This window comes from Rhinolophus hipposideros (assembly GCF_964194185.1).
Source record: "Rhinolophus hipposideros genome assembly, chromosome: 7".
NCBI classification, from domain to species: domain Eukaryota; kingdom Metazoa; phylum Chordata; class Mammalia; order Chiroptera; family Rhinolophidae; genus Rhinolophus; species Rhinolophus hipposideros.
This window is the reverse complement of record NC_138053.1, coordinates 48,932,003-48,946,010: the sequence shown is the minus strand read 5'-3', so window position 1 is coordinate 48,946,010 and position 14,008 is coordinate 48,932,003. Positions and strand designations below refer to the sequence as shown.

The window sequence follows — 14,008 nt, the reverse complement described above, 5'->3', positions numbered from 1 at the left end:
GACAAATAACTTCCCAAAATCTTTGTCCTAATTTAGATCCCCAACAGGATATATGAGTGCGCATATCACTCTACCCTAACCAATTCATACTTTAAACAAACTGATTAATTAGATCCATGGGAAATAATATTTCTTGTCTTCATGTCATTAATGAGTTTGAATAACAATACAATATATAGTAGGCATTTAAATTTCCTATTTTGTGAATTGATTATTCACGTGTATACATTTCCCATTTATCTATTTAAGGTCTTAGTGTCTTCTATTTTTAGTCTTTGTCGTTATACTGTACTATATACTTTTATCCCAAATATGCACTTGAATACGTGAGTCTCTGTTATTAGACTGTGGTCCAATAAAGGCAATGATCCCATTTTATCTGTGAACAATACAGTGCATACCACATAGCAGACAAAATGCACACGGTACTTGTAGAATTATTCTTACTTAGGCTACAATGAGATAAGAAGCACAGCATCTAACACGGTGCCTGTCACATAGCAGATGGTCAGTAAATTATTTTAAGCCATCAATCGTTTCACTACTGAACTAAAACTACACCGTTCCCTGTCAGAGGTTTGGGAAATCAAGACGGGACAAAGAAAATCAAGATGAATTATCTTCGGAAACTACAGTGGTAAATTGCAGATTGAGGATTTGAACATTGATTCTTAAACGTTTCACCACAAATCACATCTGACTGAAACACTTCTGAGATATTGGAACTCTCGACATCTTCTGCTAGACCCGTATGAAATCGGGGCTGGGAAAACCTTTTGGCAGCGGACGGATTCTTCCCCCCCCCCCCCCAGCCTGTAATCACATCCTGACCCCACACAGAGGTGTCTCTTAGTCCCTCGTTGACATTTATAGGCAACAAACGTGTGGTGAAAACAGTGAAGCTCCACAAGCACAAATACGCGTCCCATGAGTGACACTTTTTGCCTCATCAGATTAGTTCGCTTTTGTTTTTAGAAAGGAGAGGCGGCCGTGTTTGAGGCCCCCGTTAAAAAAGCAGAACTGAAGCAACGAGGTGGGAAAAGCGGGTCCGCGGGCGGGCCTGACGCTCGGGGGGTTAGGAGCGTTTTCACTGTTGCAGGGGGAGGGAGGGGGCGTTGCAAAACAAGTCTGAGGTAAAAAGTTAGGCTTTCGAGGACCGCAGCGCGGGGAGCAGGCCGGGCTTGCCGTCTGGCCGGCGGGTATGTCCGGTAAAGCCCCGCACGCTGCGCGCGCTCCGAGATTGCAGGAGGCTGGGGGCGGGGGAAGCTGCATCTAGGTCAGCGAAGGGCAAAGGAAGCCGGACACTGACGCGGGTCGCCTCCCGATCTCGGCTCCAAAGCATCTAGTGGGAAGCCGAGTCCACATCGAAGGCCGGTCTTCAGCTGTCGCCGTCATCCCAGAACCCTCTCAAGCACTTCCGGTAGGAAGCCCGGCGCCCCCCGCTCAGCCCCTGCAACGCAGCGCGCAGGCGCCTCGGGACCGGGGAGGCCGCGGCCGCGCAGGGAGGGGGCGTGTGAGCCGTAGGAAAGCCTCCTCTGCGCCTGCGCGGCCTGCTCACTCCCGGGTCCGTGAAACTAATCTGAAGCGGGCGTCGCTCCCTCCCGGGACTCCGGGTCGGGGCTGCTCTTCACGCCTCCGCGCCGCGTCGCGTCGCGTCCCCAGAGAGCTCCGCGGGGGTGTGGGGAGGTAAGAGCCCCTCGTCCTAGGCATCTTGGCCTCTTCTCACCCCTGCTGCCTTCACGGAGGGGGCGGGGTAGCTGCTGGCCGCTCTGTCCCTCGGCTCTGGGTCTGGCCGGCCCTCTTCCTCCCGGGGGCCGAGTCTGGGCCCGGGACCCGTTCCTTTTTCCGATCCCCCTGCGCTGCTCGGGGAATCACGACCCTCAAACCGCTTGTCCCCTCGGCAAAGCCTGGACGGCCGGATCCCGCCAGGAGGGGAATCTCGGCGGCTGTTTGCCGGGTCCCACCTACTCGGGCCGCCTGGAGCACTGGGCTCTGCGGGGGGAGCCGTCCGGGCGGCCGCGGCGGGGGGAGGGAGAAGCGCCCCCAGGGCCGGCCGCCTCGCTGGGTGGGGGCGGCGCCTGTGGAGGGAAGCGCCGTTCCCGGGAGGGGCGGCCTGTGCTCTGGAAGGACTCGGCCCCCGCCGGCGGGTCCGTCAGCGCCGCGGGTGCGCTCGGGAAAGCCCATTCCCGCCCCGAGGCGTTTTCGCACCGTTTTAGACCGGAAGGATGCGGGAGTGTTCCTGCCGCAATACCTCTGCTTGGGTCCCGTTGGAAAATGCCAAAAGATGAACTAACTTTTGCACTGGTAACCTACTTGTATTACTGTGATAGTAAATTATTACATTCCAGACTAAGGGCGTTCTTGTTAGACTCAATGAAAACCAGCCCGTCAATTTGATAAGTTTCTGTTTTTATTTGACAAAATAGGGAATTTGTCGGTCAACTTAGGTTCCTTTATTATTTTCAGCTTGTTGTCTTTTGAATTGGCAGAAGGTTCATGGTTTGGTCTAGTAGAAGAAGTATTGCATAATTTTCCAGTTAATTCCTTTTTTTTGTCCCCTGGATATTAAACTGCATGCTTAGTGTCAAAAATTATAAATGTAATAAAGAATAAGGAAAAATAATCAACAGTAATTCCATTATTGAAAGGTAATCAACCACAGGTAATATTTTGTCTTTTCACCTTCGAGTCTTTTTTCCCCATGGCATTTTCTGAATTAAGATGAGTTTTTTTTTATATACAGTTGGATTGCCTGCTTTTCTTGCTTAAAATTATATTTTAAGCCTTTCCCAAAATGTTAAAAAAACTTCATAAACATAACTTTATGATTTTTTGATTACATAAGTAATAAATACATGAGCGGAATATTGTTTGGAATAGTTACATTATAAAGCTAAATTCCTATTTAATTATCATTCCCAATCATAATATTACATAATATGATGGTATCACAGTTTATTTAACCAAATGGTTCTAAGAACTTCTTACACGCCTAAAAATTCTTTTTTAAAAAAATTGGTTTTAGGTGTATGAAACTAATAGTTAGACATTTACACCCTTCACAAAGTGATAACCTCCCTCCCCCAATCTACTACCCCTCTGACATTGTATATTGCTGTTACAATTCCATTGACTCTATTCCCTATGTAAAAATTCTTGAAGACCAAAAGAGTTTTTGGTTTTCAATGCGGTATATTAACCATTTTACAAATTAAAACTACTCAGAAAAATTTTAAAGCTGTATTCATTGAAAATAACAATAATAAAGTCATTACATATTAAGTTAAATAATATTGTTGAAAAATAACTATATTTTCTTTTAAAAATTTAGTGAGAATTGTTTACATTGTTTCACATTTTTGCAGATCACTTTAAATGCCTGGCTTTGTAGAAGACAGCTGGGTTCTCATATTTGCTTCTCTGTTCATTCTTGTGTACTGTCTTGTTGAGACTGGAGCATATTAAGAAAATCCAGCTTTGCACAGATAAATAATTTGGAAAAAGAAGGACCTCACAGCCCCCTAAAAAGCTTTTGGGGACTTCCAGGAGTCCTTAGACCGCAGTTTGAGAAAGCTGATTTAATCATCCTTGCCGTTGATGGGCTATTAGGTTCTTTGCAGTTTTATACTGTTACAAACATTGCAACATTGAAAGTTCTTTGTGATGTGCTCTTGTGCACAAGTGCTAGCTAGTTTTTCTCTAGAAGTAGAATTGCTAGGTCATAGATTATGTACTTTTTAAAGTTTTGATAGATATGAACATTACTTTTGATGCCTGTGTAATTTTCTGCTGCGTCCTATTGTTGGCATTTAGATTGTTTTAATTAATGACTTGATGAAATATCTTTGCATATTTGCAGTTGTTTTAGACAATTAAATTTCTAAAAAGAGAACTGTTAGATCAAATGTTAGGAATCTTTTTGAGATTTTGATACATATTGTCACATTGTTTCCCTGAAAGAGTGTATCAATTTACTTCTATCAATGTGTCTGAGATGCTCTTTTTATCACACCCTTACCAATATTGAGTACTTTTATTATTAAAAAGTTATATTCTGATTTAGTAGGCAACAAATGGTATGTATGTGTTTTAATTTGCATTTTGATAGTGTAGATTTTGTGCATTGAACATTTTTTCATAATCTTACTAGTTTGCTCATATTATTGCCCAGTTATAGTCATGTCCAAGTGTTTTTCTAACAGATTTTTATTATTTGTTTATATTGTAGGGATACATGCTATAATTTTTTTAGGTAAGGACAAAATTTTTTTTTTCCAGTTTACAAAATTAGTACATTTTTTAAAGAAAAAAAAGCAAATACTGTAGAGATTATAATGTAGATGTGAAAGGCTTACATAATCTCAGATACCATTATTAACAGCTTGGCATTTGCTCCTCCGTATTTTTTTCCTGTGCATTTGCTAACACTCTTTTTTTTTATAAGTTGTAAAAATGGTTTTGTACTAAGCATGAAGTTTGACAATTTGATTTTTGTAGTTTAACATTATATATTGGACATTTTACTATAGAAGTTCATATAACTCTGGGCAAAGTTTGGTCTGAAGTGGCTTTAGAAACATTCATTGTGATCTTTAGTTATCTGATGTCAGGCTCCTGTCCTCTTCTATATTCTCTTCCTAGGTGATCTCATCCATTAACAGCCATGTGCTGCCAATTCCCAATTCTTTATCTCAGACTTCTCTCCTGCAGTCCAGATCCTTATACCCAACTGCCTAGTGGACTTCTCCCCCAGGATGTTCTCAAGGTACATCAAACAACAGTCTAAACGTGAACTCATGTTTTTCCCTCAATCTTGCTCCTCTTTGTATCGCCTGTCATGGTCAGTGGTATCGTCTACGGTCACCTGCAATAGAAACCTGGCAGCAATCCTAGAGTGAACTCTCCCTTGCTTTCACTCTCCAATAGTTCCTACTGTTTAGCCACTTTTATTTATATCTCGCTCCTTTCTGTCTGCACTGTCCTGTCTCAGTAGAGGTCCTCCTCCTCTCTCACCTTAACTGTTTTAGGAAATTCCTTCTTATTGGTTTTGTTGGTTTTCTGATTAATATTCCATGTTGCTGCCAATTTTTTTAAATCATGAAGACATTTTTGAAAACTATTTTTTGTAAATATTGTGTTTGTAAATCTGAGAGTACATATGCATAGCCAAGTGAGTAAACATATTACTTAAAACAGGTTATCATATGTACAAATAAATAAGCTTGTTTAGAATATTTCTTTTGTATCTTCTGCTGTACTAGATTGAAATGGGAGGTATGTGCAGCTTAATAAGATTTCATGTTAAAAGGTTTCAGTGTACAGTATTTGCATTATCATATCTTTAAAAATTTTTGGATTAGGTTTATTATTTCGTAATTATCTTACCTTTTTGTATCTTTTTAGGCATGTCAAATAACAACTCTTAGTACATTGCTATATAGACAGAGATACTTTGTGAACAGTATTTATTGAATTCTGTAATTTTTTTAGAAAAAAATCTTTGGCTTTTTCTAATGAGAAACTATTTCTAGACCTTTCAGTTCCTGTATTTTTTTATACATTCTATATTCAAAGTTTCTTTACTACATTTTACGATTATATTTGTTTTTAATATAATGTTTATATAAATATACAAAAATATATAAATGTAATGTTTACGTTTATCAAAGGGATACCCTTACATAATTTAAAGAGATAAATAATACTAGGAGACTTTTGAATGAAAAGTAGTCGTCCGCTGCTCCAGTGCTGTCCCCTGAGTCCTGTTTGCCAGGAGCAGCCCTTCTCCATCAGCATTCCTCAGCAGAATCACAAACACAGAAAATAATTTGAGTAGCTATTTTCTCAATTCCCCCAAAGATGGTATATAACTAGTAACACTTTAGACACATAGGAGAGAAGTTAATGTATTACGTAAAGTGCATGCCTTAGGGCATTAAGGCTTACCTAATTCTCTCACGGAATCTTTATTGAGAAAGGCTGCTCCAGAGTCATGACTATTCAACTCTTTTGTTCACCTCTAATATTTTAAATAACATGCTTACTTATACAGCTCTCTCCCCTCCCTACCCTTATCCTCCTCTAGTTTTAAATATTTTCCAATTTTCTATTATAGAAGATGGGAATTTAGGTTTGTAACACCAACCTCCACCTTTAAACACTGCATTGCACTGCTCCTCCCCTCCTTTCTGTATTCACAGATTAGTTATGTGTTAATTTTCAGTTAAATAATAAGTGTTGACATCCTTTAACTATGTAAATATTGTGTACAGCTGAGCCTGGTAATACATTATGATGATATGTCCTTATATGATTTTTTTTGTTTTTCCTAGAGTTAATAATTATTAGTTCTTTTATATAGCTATCTTTCATGTTTCTTATCATGTTTCTTAATGTTTTATATCTTTTTAACGTACCTTTTATATATTTTATATAATCTATTAATGTCCCTTCAGACAAGATATATAAAACTCCTTTTTATAGATTCAGATACATCAGATAATCTGTGTTTGTTTTGCAACATGTTTCCTGTAATTGTCTATCCTGTAATTGTCTGTCACCCTGTGTCCATGCTAATGGCTTGTTCTCTAGGCCGGTTACACCCCTTTACCCCAGTGTCCATTTACGATCTTCTTTGAATTCCATTTCTCTCTCCCTTGTGTCGAATGGCCTGTTTCCAGGATTTTAGGTAGTCCTCTTGCTTGGTATCTCCCTCATGTTGGCAGAGTACATCTTCTGGTGGCTTCCTAAGAAAGACTGAGTGGAAGGCAAATTTTCGGGGTTCTTGCATGTTTCTTTATTCTACCCTCACACTTGACTGATAGTTGAGTATAGAATTCCAGGTTGTAAATAGTTTACTTTTAGAATTTTGGAGGCATGGTTCCATTGTTTTCTAGTTCTAGTGTTGCTACCAAGAGGTCTCATTCCAGAATGATAGCCAGTCCTTTGTATATGACCTGTTATTTCTCTCTGGAAGCATTTATATTTATTCACTAAGAATGTATTAAACATTTTTTATGTGGCAGGCACTGGTCAAGATACTTTGAATATATGGGTCAACAACAACAAAAATACAAGATCCCTACCCTCATGGATCTTAAATTCACAGAGGGAGTTCCAGATGGTAAACAACAAATGTAATAAATACATTATACAGAATAGCAGAAGGTTGTAAAGTAAGTGCTTTAGAAAAGAGAAAAAGGAGAGCAGGATGGGATGGGGTGTTGGGGAAAGCAAAGGTGGGGGATGCAGATTGCAGTATGAAATGATGGGATCTTCCCTTAAACCACTCAGGTATTCTGAAATTTCACAATGATGTGGCTTGGTAAGGGTTTTTCCTTCATTGTGTTGGGTCCTAAATGGATCCTTTCCACCTGGGGACCATATCCTTCAGTTCTGGGGTATTTTATTTGACACTGTCTTTTTCCCCCTGCACTTTCTTTCTGGACTCCTTGTTTTTTGAACATTGGACCCTAGTAGATTGATTCTCTAATTTTCTAATCTCTTCTCCTATTTTCCATCCCTCTCTTTTGTTTTACTTTCTAGAATATTTTCTGAAGTTTATTTCCAATGCTTTGATTTCAGTTTTTAAGATAGTCTTTTTATTTAGAACAGTTTTAGATTTTATAGGATTACTGCAGATAGTACAGAGTTCCCATGTATACAATAACCAGTTTAATTTTGTAAATTCCCAGTTTCATCTTACATTAATATAGAACATTTGTCATGATTACTAGACCGCTATTACACATTATTATTATCTAAAGTCCACACATTACTCACATTTCCTGAATGCTTCCCTAATATGCCTTTTCTGTTCCAGGATCCCACATTACACTCAGCTGCCTTGTCTCATCAGCTGCTGTCATGGTTGTGACAGTTTCTCACATTCTTTGTTTTTTTGATCTCTGGACAGTTCTGAGGATTGCTAGTCAGTTATTTTGTAGAATGTCATTTGGGATTTGTCTGATGTTTTTCTCATGATTAGATTATGGTAATATGTTCGAGGAGGAAGACAACAGAGATTAAGTTCCATTCTTGTCACATCATACTCTCAACATGACTTAGCACTCTTGATGTTTTCCTTGATCCTCTGGCTTGAGGTAGTGTTGGTCCGGTTTCTCCATAGTGAAGTTATTTTCTTTTTTCTCCCTTTCCATACTGTACTCTTTAGAAACTCACTGTGTGCAGCACACACCTAAGGAGTGGGGAGTTATATTCCACTTCCTGGAAAGCAAAGTATCTACATAAATTATTAGGAATCTTTCTGCATGGGAGATTTGCCTTGTTCCACCATTCATTTATTTAATCATCTATCTCATAGTTTTTTTTTTTTTTAATCTTTGAATTATAATCCAGTATGTTTGTTCAAATTTTTCCAGCTTTGGCCTTTGGGAGGTCTTTCAGTTGGCTTCTCTATCTCTTTGACATACTTTCTACATTTTGTGTGTGTGTGTGCGCACACATGTGCATTTGCATTTTCTTGTTTTCTGGTATTATAAGATGTTCCATGCTCATATATTTCCTGTCCCATTCCTAGAATCAACCATTTCTCTGAGGAACCTTGGTTCCGTTTGTTGTAGAAACCAAGATCTGGGCACTAAGTGTGCTTGTTGCCACTGGGATATCTTGCTTCTAGGCCCTTCAGCTGACACAGCAAGAGATATATGTATTTATACTATCTGTATACTAATATCTATAAGTATTTCTATGTGTAACCATCTGTGCCCATATTAAGCTAAACACGAGTTTATACTGAGGTCTCGCCCCCCAACTCAAATCCATTACTACATGGATCATTCTAGCTTCCTTCCCTTTCTCATTTATAACCTTCCTCTCCGACAGTGAAAAACCTGGCTTCCACCATCAGCCATCCAATTACTTAATTGCAATTCCAGTATACATGGATGGTGGTTTCAGAATTGTTAACCTATACCCTCATGGAAAATACCTTTATCAACTAGAGTATAATGCTAATGTTCCTTTTGCCTTTAGTCTTACAGACCACTCATTTCCAAAGGTAGTACTTTATTCCTCCACTCCCTTCAGTAAGGTTTTTTTTATACATTTGTAATGCATTCACCCTCTTCTGTGACATTCTGCATTCCATTCAGAGATTCCCTGACCTAAATAATTTTTAAAATTTGCGTGCATTGAGATTTATTCTGTGTGCTATAAAGTTCTTTGAATATTGACAAATGCTTCATGTCTTGTCTTTAACCATGTCTTTAACCATTAAAGTATCGTACAGAAGAATTTCACCATCCTAAAAAAAACACACTGTGCTTAACCTGTTCAACCCTCCCCCACCCCAAACCATTGGCAATTACTGATGTGTTTGTGTCTGTAGTTTTATATTTTCCAAAATGTCATACAATTAGAATTGTACAGTATGTAGATTTTTTTAGACTGGCTTCTTTCTCTTACCAATAAGCATTTAAGATTTATTCATGCCTTTTGTAGCTTTGATAGCTCACTTCTTTATATCACTGAATAATATTCCATTGATGGTTGTACCACAGTTTATCCATTGACTGAAGGGCATCTTGGATGCTTCCAAATTTGGGCAGTAATAAATAAAGCTGCTGTAAACATTCACATTTAAGTTCTGTGTGTACATAAATCTTTAAGTCAATATGATTACCTAGTAGTATGATTGCTGGATCATTTGGTAAGACTAAGTTTAGTTTTGTAAGAGTCCGCCAAACTGTCTATCAAAGTGGCTGTACCATTTTGTCTCCTACCAACAGTGAATGAGAATTTCTGCTGTTTGGCACACTTGCAGCATTTGGTATTGTCATTTTTTTTTTAATTTTAGCCATTGTAATAAACGTAATAGCCATTGTAATAGATGTGCAATGGCATCTCATTGTTTTAGTCTATAGTTTCCTAAAGATAAATGATGTTAAACATTTTTTTTTCATGTCTATTTGCCATCGGTGTATCTTCTTTGGTGAGGTGTCTGTTGAGAACTTTTGCTCACCTCTTTCTTTCTTTTTTCCTGATGTCTGATCTTATTTGTTACTCCTAGAAAATCTCATTTTGATTAGAAGCTCTCAGAGAGGACAGCCTATGTCTCCTCACAATCTGTCCCTAGCATTTTTCTCTGGCCTCCTTCATTCTCTTTCTTGGCCCGAAGTTTAACGTATTTTGCGGGCTTGTCCTTATTTTTCATAGTATGCTGTTTCTTCAGAGCAATATGGAAATGTTTGTGTGGCAGGATGCGTGGAATAACAAGATTCTGAATCTTGAGTGCTTTATTTCTAGGTTTGTTACCTTCTTTGTTTAGGGGCTTTCTCACAACACATTGGCAGACATCATCTTCACTAGAGAGATTGATAAGTTTGTGGATTCTACTAGCTCTTTTGGGTCCCAGGCAATGAGGCACAGTGGTAACGGTGACACCAAGAATATCTTTCTCTCTTTTGCAGTGACCAAGTTGAGAACTCTCAGGTTGGCATCCACAATGCAACTCCGAACAGATTTGCACTTTCTTTCTCCAGTCCTCCTTGGTCTATAACAGGAATGCCCCTCACTCAGTAGGCGGACACAGCCATGGGTCGTGACACCCTGCTTCATAGGGAGACCTTGTTTGTTGTTCCCACCACTGATCTGAACCACAAAACCCTCTATTGTTTATGCAGAGCATCAGCAGCAACTTCTGTGGCCATATACTTCTCATGAAAGGTACAAAGTTTGCCTTCAATGAGTTTCTGGCAGCCAGTGGCTGGGAAAGAGATGTTCAGCTTCATCCTGAAGCAACCCACTGCCTGCCTTGCTCATTTTTTAATTGGATTGTTTGTTTTCTCATTATTTAATTTAAGAATTCTTTATAGATTTTAGATTGAAGTCCCTCATCATATAATGTTTTGCAAATATTATCTCCTAGACTGTGGCTTGTCGTCTCATTCTCTTGACAGTGTCTTTTTCAGAGCAGATGAAATAAAAATTTAAATTTAATAAGGTTCAGTTTACCAGTATTTTTTTTTCATAGATCATGACACGGAGTTGTATTTAAAAACTCATCACTAAACCTAAAGTTATGTAGATTTTCTCTTACGTTTTCTTTTTCTTTTTTTTTTTTTTTAAAGAGGACTCACTCTGTCTTTTTTTAATGCCCTTTCTTTTTTTTTTTTTTCCTTCTGCCTTCCCCTTACCTCTCCAGTTCAAGCCATTGTTTCTCAGTCTAGTTGTATAGGACACAGCTCCCTGGCCCATGCTGGTATTAGGAGCCTTGCGCTCCCCCCAGCTGAAGCAGTCGGTCACCAGTCGGCTGCTCACAGCAGCTCATGGCAGCTCTCGCCAGCTGCCGGCCACTCACGGTGGCACACAGCAGCCCGCGGCAGCTCACGCCAACCTCCAGCTACTCACAGCAGCCCAGCTCCAGGGAGAGCTGTTCACAGTGTTAGCTGTACAGGGCACAGCTCCCTGGCCCATGTGGGAATCGAACTGGCGACCTCGGCGTTAACAGCATGGCGCTCCAACCACCTGAGCCACCAGAGCGGCCCCCTCTCTTACGTTTTCTTCAAGAGGTTTTATACAATTACATTTTACATTTAGGTCTATTATCCATTTTGTATACATTTTTATGTAAAGTGTAAGGTCTGTATCTAAGTTCATATTTTTGCATAAGGATGTTCAGTTTTCTCAGCACCAATTGTTGAAAAGACTATCCTTTCTCCCTTGAATTGCTTTTGCTCCTTTGTCAAAGATAAGTTGACGATACTTGTGTAGGTCTGTTTCTGAGCTCTCTGTGCTGCTCCATTGATACATGCTATGTTTTTGTCAATACCTCATTGCCTGGATTATTGTAACCATATTTTAAGTCTTAAAATCACAAAGTGTGAGTCCTCTAACCTTGCTCTTTCTCAGTATTGCGTTGGCTGTTTTAGGTCCTTTGTCTTTTTACATATACTTTAGAATCAGTTTCTTGAGCCCTACAAAATAGCTTGCTGGGATTTTGATTGGGACTGCATTGATTCTAGAGATTGGGTTGTGCAAAATTGACATCTTAACAATATTGAGTCTTCCTATCCATGAACATGGACTGTTATCTCTATTTATTTAAATCTTCTTTGATTTTTTTCATCAGCATTTTGTAGTTTTCCACATACTGGTCATATATATGTTATGTTGGATTTATACATAAGTATTTCAATTTTTGGAGGTGCTACTGTAAATGGTATTTTTTTTAAATTCCACATTTCAGTTGTTCTTTGCTCATACACCAGAATGCATTTGGCTTTTGTATATTAACCATGTATCCTGCATCCTTGCTATAGTTACCATATTTTGCCATATATAATGTACACTTTTTTGCCCAAATTTGTGAGGGAAAAAATAAGGGTGCACATTATACATGGGTAGTATTAATTCCGTATCTATATAAATGTTTTTAATTATTTTATTTATATTTATGAGTTAAAAGTGTAACTCTAGAAATCAATAATGATATCCATGTGCAAAATAATATCCTGGAATATGATAATCGGTTTTGTTGAACTTACAATGAACTTGCAATGACGAAGAGTTTGTGTAAGTATTGTAAACTTGTTACCGGTATATAAAAATAAAAATTTCTTGTACCTTGTATCTATCTGTTCTTGTGTTTTCTAATTATTTGTTACATAAAATTTCTTGTACCATAATATGTTAAAATGTAAATGCTAAAATTCCTTTATAATACAAAAACAAGTACCTAAATGTAAACAAAAATTTGAATTAAAAAATTAAAAGGAAAAATTATTTTCCCTGAAAGTTTGGGCCAAAAACATGGGTGTTGCACATCACATTATACATGGGAGTGCATTATGCATGGCAAAATATGGTACTTTTCTATTTTTGGGAGTCAACTTTTGGGGATTTTATACACTGGAAATCACACCATTGTAAGTAGAGAGAGTCTTATTCCTTTCCAAAAAGTCTAACTTTCCTTTTGTCTTACTGCACTAATGAGATTTTTAGTACTACGTTGAATCGGAGTGGTGAGAGAAGACATTCTTTCCTGATCCCAGTCCTTGGGGGAAAGGAATCCAGTTTTTCGTCATTAAGTTAGCTGTAGGTATTATGTAGGTATTCATAATCAAATTGAAGAAGAAGTTTCCTTCTACTCATAGTTTGCTGGGAGTTTTTGTCACAAGTAGGTGTTGGGTCTTATCAAATGCTTTTTTTTGCATCAAAAAAGATTATATTGATTATAATTTTAATCAATATAAAAAAATTGTATGATATACAATATAAAAAAATTATATGAGTTGTTGGATCTTAGCAAATGCTTTTTTTGCATCAAAAAATTATATTGATTATAATTTTAGTCAGTATAAAAATTGTATGATATACAATTGTATGATAATTCTTTAGTTTGTTGATGTGGATTACACTGATTAATTTAATTTTCAAACATTGCAGCCTTGCATACTTGGATAAATCCAACTTGGCCATTGTGTATTATTCTTTTTGTACATTGTTGTATTCAATTTGTTAGTATTTTGTTGAGGATTTTTTTATGTCTGTGTCCAATATGTCTGTGAGCAATATTGGTTTGTGGTTTTCCTTTCTTGTAACGTCTTTATCTGTTTTTGGTATTAGTTATACTGGTCTTATGGAATGAATTAGGAAGTATTTCCTCTGCTTTTTTTCTGGAGATTTGGTATAATTTCTTCCTTAAGTGTTTGATAAAATTTACCAGTGAAGACATCTGGACCTGGTGATTTATTTTGTGGAAGGTTATTAATTATTGGTTGAATTTTTGTTTATAGAAGTAGGGCTGTTTGGGTTATCTATTTATCTTTGTGGGAATTTTGGTAGTTTGTGTCTTTCAAGGAGTTGTCCATTTCATCTAAATTTTCAAGTTGTGCACAGAGTTGTTTATAATATTCCTTAATTTTCCTTTAAGTGTTCATGGCATCAGTAGTTATGACTCCTCTTTCATTTCTGATTAGCCTCGTTTAATCAATTTTATTGATTATTTCAAAGAGAGTTTCTGGTTTCACCTGTTTTCCGTATTGTT

At 38.0% G+C, this 14,008-nt stretch overlaps 1 protein-coding gene and 1 pseudogene across 5 annotated transcripts in view; one reads left to right on the top strand and one right to left on the bottom strand.

The window, feature by feature from the left end:
* Positions 1-1,537: 1,537 nt before the first annotated feature.
* The window catches only part of ZFYVE16 (zinc finger FYVE-type containing 16), a gene marked incomplete at its 3' end in the record, with an annotated part of 44,483 nt that continues 32,012 nt past the window's right edge, over positions 1,538-14,008 (top strand). For 2 of the 4 annotated variants that reach the window (XM_081053330.1, XM_081053333.1), the window contains exons 1-2: positions 1,538-1,686; positions 4,642-4,765. Of the gene's footprint in view, positions 1,687-4,228; positions 4,253-4,641; positions 4,766-14,008 lie in introns of all 4 variants that reach the window. The other 2 variants (XM_081053332.1, XM_081053331.1) reach the window with 2 other exon arrangements.
* LOC308499743 (small ribosomal subunit protein eS6-like) lies at positions 10,070-10,751 on the bottom strand (annotated as a pseudogene). The gene has a single exon. The product of its transcript is annotated as a small ribosomal subunit protein eS6-like (transcript).